The sequence below is a fragment of the Cucumis melo genome, chromosome 1 (assembly GCF_025177605.1).
Source record: "Cucumis melo cultivar AY chromosome 1, USDA_Cmelo_AY_1.0, whole genome shotgun sequence".
NCBI lineage: Eukaryota > Viridiplantae > Streptophyta > Magnoliopsida > Cucurbitales > Cucurbitaceae > Cucumis > Cucumis melo.
The window spans coordinates 12,397,860-12,423,275 of record NC_066857.1 but is presented as its reverse complement, the minus strand read 5'-3'; the positions used below and the strand labels follow the sequence as shown (position 1 = coordinate 12,423,275).

At 33.6% G+C, this 25,416-nt stretch overlaps 2 long non-coding RNA genes across 2 annotated transcripts; both read right to left on the bottom strand.

The window, feature by feature from the left end:
* Positions 1 to 1,093: 1,093 nt before the first annotated feature.
* LOC127144054 (uncharacterized) lies at positions 1,094 to 4,009 on the bottom strand. The gene is made up of 3 exons (XR_007815671.1): positions 2,078 to 4,009; positions 1,798 to 1,993; positions 1,094 to 1,703 (listed from the first exon to the last, which is right to left on the bottom strand). It is a non-coding gene; the product is annotated as an uncharacterized LOC127144054 (long non-coding RNA).
* A 3,117-nt stretch (positions 4,010 to 7,126) lies between these two features.
* Positions 7,127 to 10,423, bottom strand: LOC127144053 (uncharacterized). The gene is made up of 2 exons (XR_007815669.1): positions 9,752 to 10,423; positions 7,127 to 7,890 (listed from the first exon to the last, which is right to left on the bottom strand). It is a non-coding gene; the product is annotated as an uncharacterized LOC127144053 (long non-coding RNA).
* Between the last annotated feature and the right edge of the window lie 14,993 nt (positions 10,424 to 25,416).

Below are 25,416 nucleotides of genomic sequence, written 5' to 3'. Positions count from 1 at the left end.
CCAATATCTAAACGATCTTGGTACAAAATTTTGTACCATATCTAAACGATCTTGTGCCAAATCTAAATGATCTTGGTATTTGTACACAATCATTTAGATTTGTAGTAAAAAAAGAAAAGGAAAGAAAGAAGAAGAAGGACACAATATCTGATGACGCCGAATATGAGAGAAGATAAAGGAGGAAGAAATTCAGGAAGAGGAGAAGAAGAAATCGCGAATAAGAAGACGTGAGAATATGAAGAAGGAGAAGTAATAATATGAAGATGTGCGAAAACATTCGGTGTGAAATTTAAAACCAACAAGGACAAATTTGGAATTTATGAAAATACAATGGTGGCTTCATGAGCTTTTATTTTTTGTTACAAGGATCGTAAATATTTGTTGGTTTTGTTCTATATATGTAATTTAACCAAATATTCAATACTATCTTCTCTACGTCTCTTTATTTTTTTCGTCTTTCCCTTCTTTAATACTTTCTTAGTCCTCTAGTACAAGTAGAGCTAAGATCTTGTTGACTTCTTACTCTCCATTTTGTTAGTTATTTGACTATCTAAAAAAAATCAAATTTAACTTACAGGTTTTTTCAAAAATAGAAAAAATTGACAAACAATCTCTTGATTTTTATATGAAGTGTAAATATTTTATCAAATGCATGTTCTATTTTTAACAATTTTCCTTTAATACTAAGATATATGGACTACAATAAAATAAAAGATAATAACGAAGCATCAAAAGATTTTGGGAAACCAATAGTTTTTTGAAAACTGTTAGTGTTTAATTTCAACAATAACCTTAAACTTACCAAACTGTTCAAAATTACCCTTAAATCTAGAAACAATGTCACAAATACCTTTGCTATGAGCATATGAACACAAACAGTTTATACTCGTTTCATATAAAAAAGAATCCTTGAACAAAAATTGTTTATGCTTGTAAACCATCATGCGCTTAAATAAAATAAAAAAAAGAAAGGAGGTATTCCAACTATCTAAAAAGAACCAATTTAAAAATAAATTATATAAACACATTCTTTTCTTCTTAATACTCACCATTTTTTATATGTTTGTCTAATTCTTACACCATCCTTGTCATAATAAAATATACACAAAAATGTCAAATTAAAACATACCTTATTTGAAAACGGCACACTACAAAAAGTGAGGAGATTCCTGACGCACAAAAATGTCGACAGAAGTGGTAAAGACGTCGGAAAATAAATTTTCGATGCAGAACGTAACTTCGGGAAGACTGTCGGAAGAAACGCGTCAGGAGATCGATTACCAATGCATCACCAACAAGCTAATCACTGTATACTGTCATTTCAAAAACTTAAGAATAATAGAAACATATATACGTTCTGCAAAGCTAGGGATCATGTGGTGATCCTTGCTATGCCCGAGTCGTGTCTTCTATTAGCTTTTGCATTCGTTCCACTACTGAAACTAACGCTTTGTGATTTCTTGTATGCTCTTTAATCCGTTACATAGTTTAATCAAGCTTGGCCTATAATTGAAGCTCTATTGTGGACTGCAGATGTCGTGGAACTACTGCACTCGTCGTCTTGTGGGCCTTCGACTTAGGTCCCCAACCAAGGTCTTTTAAGTAGCCCAATCGTCTACCCAACACCGTCTCGCATATCTCATCCCCAAAGAGTGGCTGATTACCCTCTAGGTAGGCTGGGACTGGAGTTCTAGCATTTGATGCTGCCACAAATTTAGAAACTATCTTAGTAAGTAAAAAAATATATTATATAATATTAAAGAAGATAAATAAAAGCAGAAGTGTTGGTTAGATAACTTAAATGCGCATCCTCCGTAGCCTAGGACACGAACGTTCCGTCTCGAACATGTGTTTACCGAAACAACTCCATACGGTCAACCAGCTCCCTTCTTTGCTCAGCGAGCTTGTGCTGTCGTTGTAGAAACGACTTTGACCCACTGCTATGATTGTAAGGCTGCTTCTGTCTAGCAGCCTTGTTCGTTCGTGATTTCTTCTGCATGAAAACAATTATATTGTTTAGAATACATATTAAAAGTTGAAATCATAATTAACCATGACAAAGGGTTCGGTTGCTCACCTGGAATGCACGACGCATGTAACAGTCACAGAGGAAGTGTCAATCCTCATCACGAGACTTGTAAATCATTCAACATACCAAATATATCATCTTCTTCACTAAACTGCCTACTACTAGTTCCTTCATCAAAAGGGTTACTACTAGTTCCTTCCTCAAAGTTTTATGTACCTATAAAACTTAATGACTCTCCGTGATACACCCATTCTTTGTGGTAAGGGATATTCCAATAGTCAGTAGATGCTGTTCATACCTTCTAGTGAGTTCTAATTTAAGTTCATATATCTCTTGCATGGACACCTTATTCGTCCGTATGCATCAAGAGAAACTTGGCAAATTCTAAAAATTGGGTCATACTCTGGCTATACTCAAGGGAAAACTTATTCCTAAGTTTCATCCAACCCTTGTCCATCATTTAAGTCCTTAAAACATAAATAGGTCTGATTAGAAACATATTCCTCTCTCACATCCTAAACTTACTCCCTTGAATATACAATCTCTCAAAATTTTCACTAAAACTAACTTCAAACTATATAAACTACCATAACTGTAGGATAGCAACACAACCTAATTATTAACCATAAACAACTTCAATCTTTGCATCCTACCCATCCCTTCCTACAACGCTACCTTACAAGTTATTCTACTACCACCTCTTCAAACCCTAAAAATACAAAAAATTCAAAACAAAAAAGGCTACTAAAACGATAGGATAGTCATCCTAAATCAACAACAAAGTTATTCAAAACTACTAAAAAATAAACTAATAGAATTGAACTAAAGGCTACCATAACTGCGAAAACGAATTTTATTTAACACATATTACAGAATTTTTAACGCAAAAATAGCCATTACCTCTCTCCCCCCTCAAATTTTCAATCCTAATCTGTCAAATTTTCAATTGAACCTCCCCTTCCCTCTAGTTTTCAACCCACCTCCTTCAAATATTCAATTAAACCTACTCCCCCTCTTCAAATTCAACCCACACATTCAAAATTTCAATTCTCCAAATAAATTTCTCAAATCTTCCCCTTTCAACCCACGTTTAAAATTTCCATTTCAAAAACCAAAATCTATTCCTAAACAATATCCTACAACTAATTCATCATTAAAATCCTAAAACTAATTTTAAAAAACAAAAACCTAAACTATTTAAATAAACCTAACCTAAACTAACATTTTTTAAGACTTGAGATTTTAAACTTACCTCAACTAGGAATGTGCGGCGGCGATGACGGGAGAGGGACGACGACAGGCTCACAGCGGTGATGGTTGGGCGCTTCTCTTCTCTTCGATCATCGGCGAAATCGATCTCTCCTCCGTTTTCTCTCTTTCGTTTTGATTCTGTGTTTCACAGAACTGAAACATCTATTTTATAGGGGAACTCCTGATGCAGCACCAAAACGTCGGAAGATCTCCTTACTCCTGACGCTATTCCTAACGAATAACTAATGTCGTCGGTATCTCACATTACTTGGGAGCTACCATTACTTCCGATGAAGTCCTCGATGCCATGCAGGATGCGTTGGAAATATTTGTCTGACATAATCAATGTTCGAAAATTTTCGACTGATAGTTCCCGACGCGTGAATGTCGCGTCGGGATAAGTCATTATTCCCAATGCCCTACACCCAGATGTTGGAAATGTTGTCCTCTTTCTAGACGTCTCTATCACCGCGTCAGGAAAAGGTCATTCACCTGAAGTGTGAAAAGTGGTGTCGGGATAATGCATATTTCCCTACTTTTGTTCTTCTGACGTCTTTTTCTGCGTCGGGAGAACCTCAATTTCTTGTAGTTGAAGTTTTTGTTATAAACTATCCATACCTCATTTGAAAGAGGTAATTTGTTTTGTTAAAAATGTCATTTTGATCTACATACTTTAAAGTTTGTTCAATTTTAGTTTCTATACTTTTAATTGTCAAATTTTGTTCTTGTACTTTCAATAAACTAGAAACGACGATAAATTAGAACTAAGGAATAAATTTAAATTTTATTCAATAAAGTATAGAGACTAAAACTGGACAATCAAAAGTCTAGAACTATAATTGAACAAATTTTGTAGTGTCAAGCCAAAATAGTACTTTAACTTTTTTTAATGAGATAAATAAAAGGTCAAATAGTTATTGGGAGGGAGAGAAAAATAGAGAGTAAAGAAATGATATGTCATATAAAATGAAGTAGAAAAGAGCTAGAAATGGAAGCCCGAGGTGTGATAAGATTAACGTTGATAAACGATAAAGGCATTGTTTTAGTTTTTTAAGATAAGGGTACTAATGCCACATTTGAAAGGTTGTGGATATTTTTACAAGGAGGTACTAACAGTTTTTCGTTCATATTCTAAAACAGTAAGAGTATTTTAAAGTTTTCTGATGAGGTATACTTTTTAAACAAAATACTAACAATCTCTCTTCAAAACTAAACTAACAATATATAAAGATATATATTTTTTTAACTCTTTAAAAGTAACTTTTAAAAATTTGAATATGTTTTTCTTTAGAAAGAAAAGCAAACTTCAAACTTCTAAAGTCAGAAAATATGGGTATCCTAACATTTATGAACATGTGGTATAATTTAACATAGAAAATGACTGTTAGATACGTGATTAAGACAGAAAATATGGGTGTCCTAACATTTATGAACATGTGGGTCTGTGGCCATTTAGAATGATAGCAACGTTGCATTATTACCCACTGAAAAAAGAAAAAGAAAATTAAAACCCACTACTACGTGGACAGAAGTAGAGGTTAAACATTTATGATCACAGTGCAGTTTGTGGGCATTTATGAAGATGTGGGTACCTAGACATTTAAAATGATACTGAGCATTACCTGCTAAAAGAAACCCCACGCTACTACGTGCACCAAGCGTTAAACATTTGTGATTACGTGGTTTATCGTTAATTGAACCATTTTCTAGTGTTACAATATTATATTAGAGGTGATTACTTAACACTTCATTAAATATTTTATCATTGAAATGCTTTAAATTCATTATTTGGCGCAACTAAAGACATACATAAGTCAGGTTGGACTAAGTTGGAGAAAAAATATAGACCAATTCATAGTATCCGGATTAGCAAAAATGAATCATACCGATTCAAAATGAAAGGATCAACCTAACCCAACACAAGTTGGGTTGGTCCTTTTTTTTTTCTTTATTTCTCCGTAATTTCAATACCACAAATTCAACAAATTCAAAATGTTTAACTTACCAAAGTGTAAGCAGAACAAGGGATGAGGCTCCTTCTTCTTAAACTTTGGGCTACTTCTTCGCAAGACTCTTCCTCTCTTCAACCAATTATGCAAGAGCAACTAAAGCTTCTTCTCCCTACCCTTAGAACATAAGAAAGTCTCCCGAAACTGAGTCGACTGAAGACTACTCTTTCAACAACTTAAACTGAAGAAGCGATTGAAGAAATTTTGACAAGGGGGTGGCGGGGAGGAAGCAGAACTAAGGGTCAACGGTAAGGGTGTAGCATGTAAGGTGACTAGGTTTGGACTGAACTAAGTGGCGGTGGAATTTAGGCAATCGACTTTAGGAAACGGCGAAGTTTTCAAGGGTATGGGAGGCTATTGCTGAACATTGAAGAAAACTGCCGAAAGAGGTTGTGAAGTGTCGGTCGGAAGATTGAACGTTGAAGAGGTTGGGTGTGTCGTGCAAAGAACGCAGTGTCACGCCTTGCTTCTCATGTGACATGATGATGTGACTTGAGCAGCTCTGATGCCTCAAGAGGAAACGCCATAACACATCACTTAAGTTCTTGAATCTTGGCTTTAACGCCTAATTCAACTTAACTCTTTTAATACATAACTTGAAACTCCAGGTTAGGCGATAAGCAATGACACAACGCAACGGAAAATAACAAACAATCTTTTCATTAACTTGACAATACGCGATCCAAATACATTTTACATGCTTTCTTAAGTACATAAATTATAACATAAATATAAATCGCCTTGCACAACTTCGACATGTGGTAGTTCGCCTTTCTTATTCCAACTTGGCCTTAACGCCTAGTTACTGACTAACTTCATTCTTCAGAATGCCTAGCTTCAGATTTCTTTTTCTCGCCTAATACCAGCTCTTCACTTAAATTTTCTTAACAAACTTTCAGACTAACACCTTTTTCTTCTGACCTCTTCTCCTATTTTACATTACTTCAAAATCGGCTTAGTCATCCTTAATTTCCCTTAAGCTTGTTAGCTCTTGTCACGGCCCGCTCCAGTTCATTCTATGCGATGGAATGGGGACTCGTCTGCCTAGACATTCTAAGCAAGATTCTCCGCAAAGTAATGCGTAAAACGACTAGTAAGCAGAATTAAAAGACAATCACAAGAAAATTTAAGTCAAAATGTGGATAGATAAATTGTGGAAATCTCATTGATACTTCAAATATAAGTACATTAGTATGTTTTTCAACATTCATCACAAAACTACAAATTATGACCCAAACATCACTTTTACTTCTCTCACCTAGCTACTATGCTATGCGAGTTAATAGTTACCACAACCAAAATGATGTGATTAGAGAGGTATGGTAGGCGATCAAGGCTACAAATCCAACACTAAATACCTCTTTGCTACATTGGGGGAGGAGGGGGGGGGGGATAAAACAAAAGCATTTAAAAGGTTAAACGAAAACGTCTATTGAGTGGGATCTTTTATCAATCACCTTAAATAATTCAAATTTTCCTTAACGCTTTGAATCCATTTCGTCAAATCACATGGTACGAATAATGTACAATCTCACCAATAAAACATTAAGTTTAAGTCAAACCAAATCTCTTTCGTTAGGCGTTCACAATATCTCAATATCATCAACTATTTTCATAAATCACTTTGAAATCGTAATGACCTAACTTCTTAAACAAAGATGAGGTCATTACTTTAAGGTTCAACCCAAAATAAATCATTTAGACACGAAAGATTATATAAAACAAAATCTGTTTAAAAAATAACACCAAGAAAAAATTAATTCGGGCCCTATTTCAAACAAAATAAAAGTACAAAAGTATTTGGGTTTTAAGACTCAATGAAACATACATTCGTTCTAAAGATGAAACTCATTTCAATCATCAAAACTTAAAAACAATCAAAATGTTATGTGGAAGCATTTTTAAAGATTCCCATATGATGTTCACGAGTCCTTCTTGTCCCTCCCTGATCTACCTCTCGTATTACCTTTACTTCAAAAAGTAAACATGAAAAGGGTGAGTATAAAAATATACCCAGTAAGAGACCCACTACTTGTCCCGCTAGGGGTAAAACTGCTAGGTTCTTATTAGGTGTCTTGCATCATAACAGTCTTGTGATCCCGTAGGATACATGTCAATTAGTCTAGTGATCCCGTTGGATGCACATAATCAGTCTAGTGATTCTGAAGGATGCACAAATCAGTCTAGGGATCTAGAAGGATGCACATATCAGTCTAGTGATCTCGAAGGATGCACCTACCAGTCTAACACTACAAAAAGTGGGAGGGACTCCCGACGCATAAATACATCGGTGAAAGTGGTAAAGACATTGGAAACTGAATTCTCGATGCAGAAAGTGATGTCGGTACGATCATTAGAAGAAACACGTTAGAAGACAAATTCTCGATGCATCACCAACAAGGCATCGGGAATAATCTTCTCTAGATATCACCTTTACCAACGTCTTCAATGCGTCGGCAACAAGTCATCCCCGACGTCCACAGTTTCGACGTCCGCTATGTGTTGGAAATAATGACTCCCGAGTTTGTATATTAACATCATCCATGCGTCAGTAATAACCATTCCTGATGTGACGTTTGGAACATATTTCCGACGTATGTACTGCGTCAGAAAATATTATAAATATGTAATTTTTTATTTTTCCTGAAATATTTTCATGTAAGATTTATTTCCTGAAATATTCGCATTCATTTTCGAATCAATTAAAGAAAATTTAAAATAAATTAGTAAATTACGAAATGCAAACACAAATTTAACAAAAAATTAAATGTTCATAATACAAAGAGGTTAAAAAATGTAGCAACGTTCATAATACAAATAAAAATATTCCTTGTAAAAAAAAAGCATAGAAAGTCGTACTTTATAACGTACGTCTCTTAACGAACTTCGTACGCCATTCTACACCGTAAATTCTACAATGATACAAAATTAACTAAGACTAGTACATATATATGCATATCATCACTGTATACTGTCATTTCAAGAACTTAAGAATAATGGAAACATATATACGTACCTATATTTGCATACTACACATATCATCTTCTTCATCAAACTACCTACTACTAGTTCCTTCATCAAAAGGGTTACTACTAGTTCCTTTCTCAAAGTTTTCTATAGCTCTAGCTAAAGCTTAATGACTCTCCATGATACACTCATTCTGTGTAGTATGAGGATATTTCAATAGTTAGTAGATGTCATTCAACACCCTCTAGTGAGTTCCAATTTAAGTTCATACATCTTTTGTATGGACACCTTATTTGTCCGTAGCATCAACGTGAAACTTGGCAACTTCTAAAAATTGGGTCATTCCCTTTCTATACTCAAGGAAAATTTTATTTCTAAGTTTCATCCAACCCTTGTCCATTGTTTAAGTCCTTAAAACATAAATAGGTTTGATTAGAAACATATTCTTCTCCTCTTACATCCTAAACTTACTCCCCTGTATATATAATCTCTCAAAATTTTCACTAAAACTAACTCAAACTACAGAGACTACCATAACTACAGGATAGCTAGCACAACCTAATTATTAACCATAAACAACTTTAATCTTCACATCCTACCTCCCATTCCAACAATGCTACCTTACAAGCTATCATACTACCACCCTTTCAAACCCTCAGAAATATAAACAAATTCAAAAGAAAAAAAACTACCATAACTGCAGGATAGTGGCATTAGGAGCTCCTCTTACTCCCGATGCCATTTATGACGGCATGCAGGAGGCGTAAAAAATCTCTATCTAATATAATTAATGTTTGAAAATTTCCAACTGAGAGTTCCTAACGCATGCATGGGGCGTTGGGATAAGGTAATTATTCTTGATGTCCTACACCCAGACGTTGAAATATGGTTTTGTTTTCCAATGACTCTATCACGGTGTTGGGAAAAGGTAATAATAAAATAATGTTTTCGCCTTTGCCCGATGTATGAAAAATGGTGTTGAGGGAAGGCGTCTGTCCCGACGTTATTTCTTTTAACGTCTTTTTGTGCATCGGGAAAACCTCGATTTATTGTAGTGTAGTGATTTCAAAGAATGCACAATATGTGGTGATCTCGTAGGACATCGTGTCGGCAAGGTACACTACCACATATCTAAAGCTAACAGTTCCCTCTTAATCCAGTCTAAACAATCCAAGACAGTCACATCAATGCACAATTAAATCTATCCACTCCTTCTCTTCACATAGCCAGTCAAAATAAACATGCTAATGCATATCATAGTACAATCCTTCAATATATTTTAAACTATGCTTAACAGTCAAGTCATCTTAGTCAATACATTCCAACTTCAATATAAGGTCTAGTAGTAGAAATCCCTTACCTTGAGCTTAGCTAAATTCCTTGTTTGAACAAAATCCAAATGAACCAACCAAAACATAATTAAACAGAAAATCAAACACTTTCACAAACAAACTCCTTTATTCAATTCGCTCAGTAGCGACTTCCACAAACTTACCCAAGTAATATAGAATTAAATCCCAACCGAACTTGTGGAAAACTCTAGGAATTTGAGCGCTCTTTCCCCAATGTCAGCTTCAAGGAAAAATCCAACTTTAATACAAAGTAAATTTATTTTAGACCAATCTTTTATTATTTAATGGGTATACCTGACCCCAATTAAAACTCACCAAGGAAAAACACTCAAGTATGGCTTAAAAGAAAATGGCTTAGAAAGATAGTGGCTCGACTTAGATATGGAAAATTTACTCAGGTCTAGGAAGATCGACTTGAGAAGAGCGCATGACTCGGTCTATGTTGAACTCGACTCAACAGCTTACGACCAAGCTTGGATGGAGGAGAACGACTCGCACACGAACAGACGAGCACGGCTAGACCCACGATGTGCTCTCCGATTGGAATAGAAGTTGATGGAGAGGAGATCAGTGGACATTTGGACTTTAACGGAGACGAAGACAGAGACGACTCGAAACGGGTTTAACGATTTTGAACGCGTTTCATCTACGATGGAGATTGGGTTTAGATGGGCTTCGTTAGAGCATGGTCGTAGAATGACGAGCACAACTGATGGTTGGACGACGCTGCTCGATGGCAGAAAATGGACGACAATGTTGAACGGCCGCTAGGGTTGAAAGGAGAAGAAGAAAAGTAGGGAAGATGATAAATAGTTGTAGAGACATGAACTTCAAGGGACACTATTTATTTAAAATAATGATAATAATAATAATATATCTTTCCTTATTTATTATTGTTATTATCTTTTCCTTTTATTTTTCATTTTTAAAGTACAAAAATCAAACTTTTGTTTTCTCTTTCCTCAATAACTTCCATCAAATCAACTTTTTCTCTTCCCAAATATAATTATATAATATACTCCTTAAATAATTATATTATCACAATTCCATAAAAATATATAGATTGATTATATATACCATAATTCCATAAAAATCTGCCATTTTACTTAAAACCACCTATCATACAAGTTAAATTTAAATTTCAATAACACAAAAAATCAAATTCTCTAATTAATTAAATACTTGTCCATCAAATATTTAAATAATTTTAATTCCCACAAAATCAATTCATTCTCAGATAAATAACTAGAAATTTACACCCAACATTTTAGAAATCCTTTTTATTTCGGAAACAGTTTTATAAGAAGGAGAACCACTCACAGTCACAATCAGCTAGCTCTTCCGCCTAGTCTCCTCGACCAAGAATTTTCTTGCACTTCTTTGTAATCCTCACCGGGATCAAGCTCGTTTTGAGTCTTCGAAAGTCTTAGATATTTTCTTAATTATTTCCTAATAAATCTCAAGGTAAAAGGAACTTCAAAATGGTTGGAATTTCTCTATTTATAGGTCTCTCCAGTGAATTTTTCCATGTCAAAATGATTGTCTTTGCCCACGGTGAAAAGTGGTTCAATCTTAGAATGCCACGTGTCTCTATTCATTTCTAATCCTAAATTTGGATTGGGCGGCAAGGACATATCAGTCGTCAACTTTCTGACACAAAAGTCATTTCACTACTTCTTGGTGAAGTAGCTTAAATTGCCTAACTGTTTGCTGCATAACCCTTTGCATAGAGACCTTCCATTGTATAACCCTTCAACGAATCGCAAATTACTCTCATGAGTCTTTTCGCACAGTGTTCTTACCACGGGACCTTTATCACATTGGTAACACCCGATCAGGGCCTCACTGCTCCTGCTTAGAGTAGTACACGTGTAAGCTTAATAATTTTCAAACCATGCTTAACTTAATAATTTTCAAGTACAATTAGGAAAGTTCTCAGAATTTTCCTCACTCTCAACGCCTGACTTTAACTCTTGCGTTGAACCTTAAACCACCCATATAGTCCTTCTTCCCTTCTCCTTCACCTTTCATCGCCTTAACTCAAGCCTAGCATCAAAACACCTAAATCCTCAAAGTCTCTTCCTTCACATTCCTTTACTTAATCTCTTAATATTTCCAAAATGACCTTTCTATTCCGATAGGAGTCTCACATGTGAGATAGGACTGGAATGTTGTGAACTGCTGAATGTAGGAGGTACTAAATGTCTAAGATTTGGCGTTATATATATACGTGTGTGTGTGGGTCGGGTTAGGTCAACTCGACCCCTTACTTGTCCAACCCAGTAACCTAACTCATTTTCTTTTTTCAAATTTCTAACCCTACCCAACCCAATACAAAATTTATCCTAACCCAACCCTTACGGTTGGTCGGGTTACAAATATTTTTAACACCCCTAACAAAAACCAACACATCAACCTATTTAGAATTTGTGTTCAACTTATTTAATTATTTATGATTATTTATGGTTATGATCCTAGGATTTAGAGAGAAATGCAATATATATAAATTCTCTAATCTAGTGGTGCATGTCGTTTGTACTTTGAAAATATTCCCTCTAAAAAAATCTTGTTCCCCTTTTGTTTTATAGCCGTAGTTAACACACGGTTAGTGAATTATTTGTGTGTCGATATCTTTTTATGTTTCTTTTAGTGAACAAGAAATATGATATTTAATGACGCATAAAATTAATCGTTAAAGATATTCTTTTCACGGCAAAATCTTTTTAGCAACTAATATAAATCATCACAATGATTCGTCGAGAAAGCCAAGTCGAAGAATCCATTTTACGATGTATTAAACAGAAAACATCGCAATCTCCGATGAACCCTACAAAGTATCACATGATGCAATATTTGAATGAAAGTTGCAACACGGATATCTACTTAAAAGTCCCAAGATGTGACGTCTACTAATATTAAATAATTTCATTCCTCTCTGCTTTCCTACCATTTCTCTTTGATTTTTTTTTTAGCATCAAAATTAACATTATATATGTGTGTATATAGATATAAATATATAGAATTAGAAAAAGTAGAACCAAATTAACATTAATAACACTCAAAAGAATTACAAAAATAAAACCATTTAACATTAATAACACTTCACAGAATTACAAAAGGCACGTGTACAAGTTTTGTTGTAAAATTGCAAGTTTACAACATAAGATAGAACAGAATAGCCATTTTAGCTATAGCAACATTTACAAAGTAAGTTATCAATTGTGCTATCCTAAAAAAGGTGGGTAGAAAGATGACTATCATTGGTTCACTCTGCCTTCAATAAGTATATGATTTAGTTAATTCTGCACATATACAGATCTGCACATTAGTCATGATGATAACTATTATGTAGTTTCATTGAAAAGAATCACAAAATTTAACCCAATGCTAAATCATGGAACACAACATAATAGATTAAAGGAAGAATGGTTTGTTTTTCTTTTTTTTAACTAAAAGCATTCATGTCTAAGAAAACTGTCATGTATGTTCATAGAGTTGATAACTCCTTCACTTACTCATACATGTTGAGACCAACACTTAATTCATTCATAGAATGAATAAATGATAATTCAAAAGAAAGCAAACTTAGTCGATCCATTAGAGCTAAAAAACTTGGGGAAAAAAACCATAACATGTTAAATTACCGCACTTAAAAATCAAAATATATTTTAGCTAAAGACAAAAAAAAAAAAAAACTTTCTATAACATCAAACCAAGGCCTAAGTATAAAAAATGTCTAATTTACCGTGTCAATATTAAAGACATAACAATCACAATCTCTCATCCCCACCCCAGGATAAAATTAGGTGATTTGCAACAAAAATAGCAAAAAAAAATTTATGATAATAGGATCCATGTCACTACATTATCGAAATTGCAAAAGTTAGCAAATTGAAAAGCCCAACAAAAAATCGTCAATGAGCCTGAAAAGAAAAGAAAAAGTGGCTGACAAGAAGAATGACAAAATTAGAGACTTACTTTGAATAAATAACAAATTTATTTTTAAATTAGCAAAAGAGCAAAACAGAAAATTTTTAAATACAAAATGGGAGAACAATGCCTTAAATGCCCCTATCTAGTGACATGTGTGATTTCTAAATACAATTGTAACAGAATCCACAAATACCCTATAATTAATACAAACTATGCACTCACAAATGAATATTATAATTTTTCCCCCAAAAATAAAATAAACCATCAAATCATCGGTAAGATATCACATCCCATTCAATTTGTGCATGCCACCATTTCACATCCCATTCATTATTTGGAGTTTGGAAGCAATTGAAATCCCTAGCATCTCCTTCTTCACTTTTGAAAACCCTAGCAAATTTCTTTATCTCATCTCCTTTCCTTCGATTAGCATCTCCTTTTCTTCACATCTTCTTCATTCGCGCCGCTATATCTTCTTTGTTCGATTAACATCTCCTTCGTGCCGCCATATTTTTGTTCGCCGTTCGCCGTTCGCCGTTCCTCGCTTTTTGTTCGTCTTTCCTCACTTTTCCGTTTGCGATTGAATCTTTAATGTTGGAGAATGATTTGGCTTCGTCTTGTTGGCATAATTTTAAGGATTCAAAGTAACAGTCTTAATTAAATTAAGGTGTACAATTTGAATTTAAAAAAAATTAAAAATTTTGAATTAAAACCGTGACCTATGGAGTAAAATTAGGGTAGGATACATATCAAATATTATATGTGGCATAATTGTAAGGATTCAAACTAAGAATCTAAAATTAATGTGTATAATTTGTATTTTAAAATATTGTTAAATATTTGAATTAAAACTAATTTTACGATAAATAATATATATATATATATATATATATATATTTATATATATATATGTTCGTCGTAAGGTCCGATTAATATATATATGTACGTTTTTTCATAAATAATTTGAAAAATAAAAAATGCTAAAATTAAGGGATTATCTATTGTATTTGACATAATCTTAGGAATGAAAGTTCATCTAAAATTAATGTATTTATGTAAACTTTTTTATAAATAATTTAGAAAATAAAAAATGTTAAAATTAAGGGATTATCCATTATATTTGGTTAATTCAAATTAAGAATATAAAATTAATGTATTTATGTATGTTTTATTATAAATAATTTAAAAAATAAAAAATGGTAGAATTAATGGATTATACATTATTTTTGACATAATTTTAGGAATTCAAATTACGAATCTAAAACTTATGTATGTTTTTTTCGTAAATAATTTAAAAAATAAAAAATGGTGAAATTAATGGATTATCCATGATCTTTTGCATGATTTTAGGAATTCAATTTTAAATCTAAAATTAATTAATTTATGTATGTCTTTTTGTAAATAGTTTGAAAAATAAAAAAATGGTGAAATTAATGGATAATTCATTATCTTTGGCATAATTTTAGAAATTTAATTTAAGAATCTAAAATTAATGTATTTATGTATGTTTTTCTTGACATAATTTTAGGAATTCAATTTAATAATCTAAAATTAATATGTATAATTTGGATTTTAAAATAGTGTAATAATTTTGAATTAAAACTAAGGGTGGAAAATAATGTTAAAAATAATATTAGAATATAAAATATGTTTTATGTGTTTTTATGTATATTTTTCTTCAATAATTCGAAAAATAAAAAAAAATGCAATCTTTGAAGTTATTTTAGGGAATTTGAATTCAAATTGATGATTTTAGAGGATGATGTAGATTGAAACTGTTATTATTAATTTGTAATATGTATTATTTAATACATTTTTTTTATAAATAAATATGAAATGTACAAATTCGTTAATTACTTGATTTTATATCCTAATAATTAGGGGATGTTGAAACTAATGTCATTTCTTTAGGGATTGTTGGAACAATATAATATTTTTTTTATGTAGTTAAGAATTATCATAAGTGAGTTCTTAAAAATACAATGTATTCGTGATATGTGATATTTTGTTAGATTTTTTGATCTCAACAAATACACTATATTTGTCTATGGACAATTGCTATCCGTGGAAGAGTAAGTTCGGGCCCAAAAAAATGAAAAAATTATTATGGCAGTTAGTTTTGCCATAAATCAAAATAATTTAGCAATTTGCTATTTTTCTTTTTTCTATCCATAAATTTTCTATTTCCACGGTTTTTCCAAAGAAAAAACTACTATCGTTTCAAATTTAATGAGTGCTAATTCATTCTTTTTTGTCTTAATTTGGATAGCCCTCTGATAGTCGTGTGACATATTTAATTACTTTGTGATAGCCCTCTGATACATACATGTTGTTTTAAATTTAGGTAGACCTCTGATAGTTTTTGATATCTGTCTGATAGACCTCTTGTCACATCCCGTTTGGAGCCACTTTATGTGACTAAGAAAACACGTGAATGCCTAGACATTCTACTTGTACCTCCCAATGAGATAACACATAAAACGCCTTGTGAGCGAATCAAATGAACATCAAAATTTAGTGCGAAAGAGTTCAATTGCAAAGCACAAGGATTTCATTGATAGTGGATCAAAAGTATAGTAAACACGAGTACAAGCCTTCTTAGTTCCAAAACAAAAGATGTTTAAAATAACAATCTTGACTACTTTCGCCTAACTTTACATGTTATATGATTTGACAGTGGCCACTACCAAATTGATGCTTTCAAAAGGGCACATCAGGCAATCAAGGTGGAAAATTTGATGTTGGATGTCCTTCGCTACCTAGGGAAGAAAATAAAACAAAATATTTGAAAGGTTAGACGAAGAATGTCTAGTGAGTGGGGTTCTTTATGAATACAAATCAAATGTTGTCTTAAACCATTGAATCATTTTCTCAAAACATGCATTATAAACATCATGCGTCTCAATAAATAATACATTAGGTTCAAAGCAATTCCTTCCAATTGCTTAGGTAGTTACATAGTTCAAGTTCCTTTAGTAACATTCATAAATCACATGGAAAACATTTTTCCTTGTAACTTAAGTTTAAAACTTGTATCGAGTGGAGACACATTTGTTTTATGACCTCATCATCTTATCGCAGAGTCATTCTACACATTAATTATGCCTTTGTACCTCTTTACTTGGCTCAAACATTTACCACACTCTTTTGCCAAGTTGCAGCTATGCGGAGAGGTCTCAACGCATTTAGCAAGTTTACCATCAATTCAAGTTCGCATAATTCGTCTTCCAATATTAGAACACACAACAAGCAAAGAGCAACCCATACCAAATGACACATAAGTATGGGGCATTTTATTTTAGAACATACAGAAAGATAATAGCATCTTATTCCAGATCACACAACAATGATAAGACATCTCACACCAGAACACACAGAAAGTGTGAGGCTTCTCAAGCATAGGGTACAAGGGCATCTCAATTCATCATTTCAATTCACATTAAAACTTATAAATTTTGAAATCCATATCTTTGGAAGCATAGTAGATTTATATTCAAAGTTTCAGGGAAAACATACTAAAAGATTTAAACACATTAGAAATCTCTTTTTTCTTTAAATTTTTTTTAAGGGAGAACCACTCATAAATAAGTTGGCTCCGTTGCCTACTCCTTAGCTCTGAATTGTCTCGTGCTTCCTTACACTTCCTATCAATCTTAAGCTTTTACAAATATCTGAAAATCTTGGAAATTCCTTCAATTCTCTCTCAGACGATCATAAAGTATAAGCAGCTTCAAAATGGTCAAACTTCATCTATTTATAAACCTTTATGGTGGCATTTTGCATGCAAAAATGATAACTTTTACCCAGCGGCGAGGGTGGCCTATTCATAAGGTGCCATGTGTCTCTGCTAAATCCTTATCCTAGATTCAGATTGGGCAGTAAGATCAAATCAATCGCCAACCTATTGACGCAAAAGCTATGCCACCATTTTCGGGTGAAGTGAGCTCATGGTCTAAGAGTTCCTCGCATCAAAGTTTCCAATGCATCCTTCCTTTTATCAAGTAGACTGTCTTTGTCGCATAGGGTGCTGTCGTGTAAGGGTAGATTGCGATCAGAGTCTCACAACTATTACCTCCTTATTGGAATTTCGTCCTTAAAGTTCAGTAAGTCTTATGAAAAAAGTTGCGGGTACTTAGCCTTCATTAGCCTTTCATTTGTCTAAGTGGCTTCTTCAATGCAATGGTTGCTCCACAAAATCTTGACCATGGGAATCACCTTTGTTCTTAATACTTGTTCCTTTCTGTCCAACATGCACAAAGGCCTTTCCTTGTAAGCCATGTTTTCTTACACTTCGGTAGGCTGTTCTTGGTTGACATGCAAGGGATCTGGAACATATTTTCTCAACATGAAAGCATGGAAGATATTATGAATCTTAGACAACTCTGCGGACAATTCTAGTTTATAAGCTATTAGTCCCACGCGTGGTAGAATCTCATAAGGTCTTATGTACCTTGGACTTTGTTTTTCCTTCCTTTCAAACCTGAACACTCCCTTCCACATCGGTAGTTTTAGGAAAACCTTGTCTCAAATTTCGAATTCTAGTACTCTGTGATAATTGTTTGCTTAGTTTTTTGTCTATCGTGAGCAATTTTCAAATTATCCTTAGTTACTTTTATGTTTTCTGTCATCGCCTAGACTTGCTTTGGTCCATAAAATTTTTTCTCGCTGATTGCCTCTTAGAATACTGACATTTTGCATTACCTCTCATATAACGCCTCAAAAGAAATCATCTTAATGCTGGAATGGTAGCTATTGTTGTAAGCATAAACTTGATTAAACACAAATGGTTATCCCAAATCCCCTTGAATTATAGAACATAAGCTTGCAACATGTCTTCCAATTCTTGAATGGTCCTTTTAGGTTGACCATCCATCTGAGGATGAAATGCAGTACTTTAACGCAACTTAGTCTCCAATGTATTTTGCAACTTTGGCCAAAATTAGGAGGTGAAGTGTGAATCTTGGTTCATAACTATAGACATAGGCGTTCCATATTGGCTGACAATTTTGTCAACATATAATTTAGCTAGTTTGTCTAATGGGAAGGTCTGGTTGATGGAGATGAAACATGCCATCTTGGTGAATCTATTCATAATCACCCAAATTCCATCAAAACCATATGTGGTTCTGGGTAACCCAAAAAAGAAATCCATTGTAACATGTTCCCATTTTCACTTAGGACTTGGTAAGGGACATAATAATTCATCAACATTCTGGCGTTGTGGCTTGACTTGTTGACAGATCAAACACTTGGCCACAAACTCAACTATTTCCCTTTGCATACTTGCCACTTGTAGTGGGCTTTTCAAGTCTTGTACATCTTGGTATTGCGGAGGTGCATTGCATTAGCTGAGATGTGTGATTTCTCTAGAAGACTCTCCTTCAACACCTGATTGTTTGGAACGCATAATCTGCAATCCCTTAGCAAAACGTCATCAATTCTAAATGCAAAATATGATCATTTCTCACATCTTACTTCCTCGACCAATTTCCTTAGTGTAGGATCTCCAAATTGTGTCCTAATAACCTCTTCTTTGAAGGTAGGCTTAACCTGAAATCGATCTGCTAAATTCCCAACTGATCTCAAACTCAAGATCGCCTTATAGTCCCTAAACTCTTATAGTAAGGTTATTCTTCCTCCACTTCATACGCTGAAGCATTTTCTACTCAAAGCGTCGCCTACAACATTAGCTTTTCAAGGATGATACGCAATAATGCAGTTAAAATCCTTAATGGTGTAAAACCAAGTATGTTTTCTGGAGAATTTCTCTATCTTCCTAATATGGTACAGATGTTTATTTATAATGGGTGTTTTTCTGTTATGCAAATGTTAACTTAACTATTTTATTTTAGGAATCATGTTAACATGTACTTAGGAATGTTGCTTTGACTATCCTACAATGATAGTCATTGAAAATCTATTTTGTGCGATCCGCTTAGACATATGTTTTAGGAATCGTGTTGACATGTATTTAGGAACCTGATACTTTGTTGTGTTGACTATTTTACAGTTATGGTAGTCATTGCAATGCTATTTTGTTCAATCCACTTAGACATATGCTATAGAAATCATGTTGTTTTGTAATTACTTTGGAGGAGGGGGGCTAAGGGTAAGTTTATGCTAAGTTTCAACTTGATGCAAACTAGAACATTGCTTGGTCTGTAAAGATTGAATCGAAGCTTACATTTGCAACATTTATATACTATGTTTATGTCTATGCTTATGTAGTCAGTGTTTTTTTTTAATCTTTTGCATTCCTTATGGATCTTTTATTAAAAACCTTGGTTGTATGAACTTTGGGTGCTTATTTTGAAAAGTTTATTGGTCTGCTTATTAAGAAGGTGATTTTTGTTTGGCATGTACTTAATGTTTATGCTTATGCTTATGCATTTTCCGTAATGAATGTTGGCTAAGATTCATTTTCTTCAAATTTGCAGGTAGTTGAAGAATCCATGGACCATGGTATTGATCAAGTTCTCATTTATGCGTCAGTTTGATTAGACTAGGTCACACATACATGTAATATTATAGTAAATATATCTTTTGGATTATTGTAAAATCTTTACCGATAATGTAAGTTATATTTTTTTATTATCAATATAAATATCTTTCCAAACATATGTGGGTAATGCTTAAATTTATATTTAATTTTTTTTAAAGAAGAAATATATGACAAAAAAATATGTGTTGGAAAAATGAAGAATAACGACACCAAACATGTGTCGATATATAAGCCTTTATTAAACAGAAACAGTATCGTTAAAGCACATTTCTTGGCAACAATTTTGTGTAACGAAACATTTACGACGACAATATATCAGTGTGTAGTTATATTGAAATGTGACACACTTAAAGCGTCGTTATAAGAGTATTAATGACAATATATTGGTGTCGAGTGATAGATAACGGTGACACGTTTAAATTGTCAATGTAATAGTATTAATGACAATATATTTGTGTTGAGTGACAGATTATGGTGACACATTTAAAGTGTCAATGTAAGGGTATTAATGACAATATATTTGTATCAAAGTATAGATAACGGTGACATATTTAAAGCGTCAATATAAGGTTATTAATGACAATATATTCATATCGAGTAATAGGTAACAGTGACAAATTTGAAGCGTCAATGTAAGAGTATTATTAACATTATATTAGTGTCAAGGTATAGATAACGATGACACATGATTGCGTCAATGTAAGGGTATTGATGACAATATATTGGTGTCGAGTTATAGATAACGATGACATATTTATTGCATCAAGGTAAAGGTATTAATGACACAATTTTGGTGTCATCTAAGCATATTTAATGACACATTTTTTAAACTGTCGTTAAATAGTCTTTCTTGACAGTGGCTTCAATGACGCAAAAGTTATGTCGTTGAAAGTCTTTATGACGCAAAATTTACGTCGTTAAAACCCAAATTTGTAGTAGTGTAGGAGGATTACTTTTTTTTTTTCATCCATTGGAAATCATAGGTGTTTCTTCTCTCCTTATGCAAGGCTCGAGTATCATATTGACATGGTCTTCCCAAAAGTATATGACACACATCCATTTCGAGAACATCACATACAACTTGGTCTTTATAGTTGTTACCAATGGATAATGGAACAAAACATATTTATGAAATCTGAGCTTGTCCTCCTTTCTTCATCCATCCAATCTTATAGGGATTGGAGTGAGTTTTACTTTTGAGATTTAAGGCTGTTACTAGTTTTTTTTAGACAAAGTTCTCATTGCTGCCACTATCAATGATAACATTGCAAATCTTTCCTTGAATCGTGCATCTTGTTTTAAACAGATTATGCCTTTATGGTTGATGTTCTTCTTTTAGAGTGATCAATATTTTCTGTAGAACACAGGATAGACTGTCTCGTTCATCAGACTCAATTAGTTCTGCCTCTTCTTCATATTCTTCATTACTTTCTTGGTTTAATTCTTCTTCACCATCTACTAATGTGACTGTCTTTCGTTGAGGGCAGGAGTTTGAAGGATGGTCGGCTTGTCCACACTTATAGCAAGTTCTTGAGAAAGACCTGTTATAGGGGTTTCTACATTTCTTATTAGCTTCAGTGGTTTCTTTTATGTTGTTTTGATCATCCTTCTTCTCTGGTCCTTTATTTTTTCTGCCATATTAGTTTTGTTGATTGCTTAAGGTGCCAAAGTACTTTTGGATGTAGAAGTTTCCTACAATTCCTTTTCTTGTAAATTTCGATTGATTTTCCACCATTTCTTCTACTGTTTATGTATAAGCTATAGCTTCTGATAGCCATTGAAAACGTTGGACTTTTACTTTCTCCCTTAGGTCCATCTGCAACCCTCAAGTAAATCTACTAATCAAATGCTATTCACTTTCCATCAAGTTAGTCTGAGCTCTCAACTGGTGAAACTCCTCAATGTACTCTACTATTTTTCGTGATCCTTGACAATAATTCTAGTACTATGTATACAGTGTTTATTCATAGTTAGAAGGTAAGAACCTTTGTTTCATTAATTTCTTCATCATTTTTCCCATGATCGAATTTGCTGCCTCCCCTGTTTTTGTCCTTTTTAACTGTTATCTGATCTCAACAGGCTGATGCTCCACCCTTTAGTTTCAAAGCCACCAAATGAACTTTCTTATGCTCAGCTATACCTATATAATTGAAAAAGTTTTCAATATTCTTAATCCAGTCAAGGAAGGTTTCAATATTCCATTTACCATCATATATAGGGAGGTCGATCATTTTATTTTCAAATGCTTCTGCTCTTCATTCTCTGAAAGGTGCAAATTAGCGTCCTATGTTGTTAATGGTATTGTCACTTTCTACTTCTTCACTCGAGGAACTCCAATCTTGATTAAGATCTTGATATTTTGGCCACCGTTCTTCACATCTGTTTCTTCTTCATAACTCGTTTAATCTTCCATCTTGGTGGTTTTCTTGATTTTTGTAGTTTCTCTAAAATTCTGCATCTCTTTTCCTTCGCACTCCTTATTGTCGTAGGTTCGACCATTCTTCTTTCAAATGTAGCTGAATCATCTCATCTAATCTTCTAACTACAACATCCAAGGTCTCTCGAAATCCCCCCAACGAATTCTCAACTGACAACAAGCATCTAGTTAAGGTTCTTGGAGAGAGAACGAGAGTTTCTTCTGCCTCTTGTTGTTCCTCCGCCGCGATGATTAGTCATTGGTCCCAAGTCCGATGAAGCTCTAATAACAAGTTGGTGGGCAACCAAGTATGTTTTCTGAAAAAAATTTCTATCTTCCCAATATGGTAAAGATGTTTATTTATAATGGGTGTTTTATGTTATATAATTGTTAATAGGTTGTAATAACCTTACAATTAATTTGTTTTTTAATTGATTGTAACAACCTTACACTTAGTTATAGCTATGTACCCTACTTAGTTACATCACTTAATAAGTTCCATCCAACGCCTTTGCCTCAAATTTAACTCTTTTTAGTCAAATATGTATTTGAGGCTCTTATGGTCAGCAAAGATGTTGCACTCTTCTAAAAAACGATTATGTCACAAAATCTTTAATACACAGACTATGAGGGCCAATTCTAAGCCGTGTGTTAGGTAGTTGCATTCATGAAATTTCAATTTCTTTCTAGGTGTTGACAATGCGAGAATAGGGGCAGAGGTAAATTTGTGCTTTAGTTCCTAAAAGCACTTCTCGCACTCATTGGTCCATTCAAATCTTGTCGCCTTCTTTATCAGTGTTATTATGGAGATTCCTTTAACAAAGCGCTTAAAATAGCTCGCCATGCCAAGAAAGCTTTGCACTTCATAAACCGTCTTAGGGCGCTTCTAACTCTCAATTGCCTTAATTTTCAGTGAGTCAACCTTTAACCCTATTGGAAAATGATCTAGGGCTGGATGCAGTGGAATCAACATAAAAACAATTTCTCTAACCCTTAGAACTTAAATAGACTACACATTAACAATTAAATCACGAATGTCAAGTAAACGTTGAGTAAACCAATCGCTTTTTAAAACGTCAAGTATAGGTGTAGTTGACACTGTATTAACGTCAAGTAAACCAACTTCTGTAGTAATTGTGTACCAAATCTTGAAAAAAATCATTAAGATTTGGCTACCCAAATCTAAACGGTCACATAACTAAATCTAAATGATCGCATAACTAAATCTAAATGATTGTGTAATCAAATTAAACGATCGTGTACATATCATTTAAAAAACAAATTGTTTAGATTTAGGATCGTGTAACTAGATCTAAACGATTATATAATCAAATTAAACAATCGTGTACAAATAATTTAAAAAGTAAATCTTTAGATTTGACGATCAAATTTAAACAATTGTGTACTAAACAATAGCCAAATATAAACGATCGTGTACCAAATATATTATGTGCATTATTAATGGTATGGTTGATGGGGCATTTTTAGTATTTTCTATGGTGGACCTGTAGGTTTTTTTCATTTTTGAAATTATTCTATATAGTGTAAATATTTTGCCGCTTTGTTATATTTTTGAAAAGACCCTTTTTTTAAAAGCATACATAGCCTATTAATATTTAGTTTGTAGTAAAATTTATTTCTATAGTTTGTCAATGTATGAGTATTTCCTAATTAATTCCCTGTTTAATTAAAAAAATGTTAATACTAGTGAGATCAATATAGTTGATATGTTGACCAAAGTTCATACTTGAATGAAATTCCTCAAATGTCTTCAAGCAATTGGGTTCTTGGAACCTGAAAAGGAGTGACAACATCAAAGCTTGAGAGTCGAGGTCAAAACTTTGCACTACATATCTTTTGCGGTGAAGATTTGTGAAGAGTTAAACCTAAAATAGTTTTCTCAAACATTTTTAAAAGAACAATTGGTTGCAAAAGTTTGTTGTAACTACCTCTTCGCAATTTTTTAGCTTACAATTAGAATAGAACTTACTTGTAATCATTTCCTGAAAATTATCTTAACAAAATTATCTCCCAAAAGCTCAGTGGATGTTGGCTATGTTGGGGATCTTAAACATCGATCAAGGTAATTGTTGTGTCGTGGCGAACCATTGCCCTTGAAAGCAATTTCGTTTTTCGGGGTGCTAATCATGATGTCGGTTGCTCCCCAAGGTTAATTACCAAAAGATTTACATAGACTATGACCTGAAAGTAATTTCTTCGGAAGCGTGCACATAGACTATGTAAGTGATTTACACATGTTAATGTAAATTACCAAAAGAAATATCAGGTAAAAATATGTAAATTACCAAAAGAAATAGTGGGTAAAAAGGTAAATTATCAAAAATATAGGTAATAAAAATACATCTTTTATTCGCGCAAGCGTGGTTACCCGAGCCCGCCCTTCTGCCCAGACAGACGGGTGGAAGCGGTGGCACGTGTGTGGTGACAGAGTTATACTTTCACCACCAACTTAGTTTGATATCCCCTTTGAATCCTTTAGAATATATATCCACTTTCCACTTCAAAGATTTGCAATAGGGGACAATTACTTTAACTTTGGTATTTGGGCCAAAGGCCATAGTCATTTCCAACAATCCCCCACAAATGACTGCAGTAGCAAAGTTACTGGGTAGGCGAAGAAGAATGAGATTTGTTCTTAGCATAGAAGAGATATTAAGCTTAGACACAAATATCCGAAGATTTGAATTGATACGTAGTGAGTAAGGCAACAACCTTTGTTACAGAGAGTGAATTGTATCTTGAACTCCTAGTAACACTAGTTGAGACCCTTACGACACACTCTATCTTTAGTTAAAGTTTTTGTTTCTGCAATGTAGGTTTGTGCCTTTATGGCCATGCACATAGACCGAACCTCAGGTCGACGTGAAAGCTCTAGAAAGAGATCTTTAAACTCCTTCATAGAAGGCGGCCCCACCTTCGCTATCATGTTATATGCT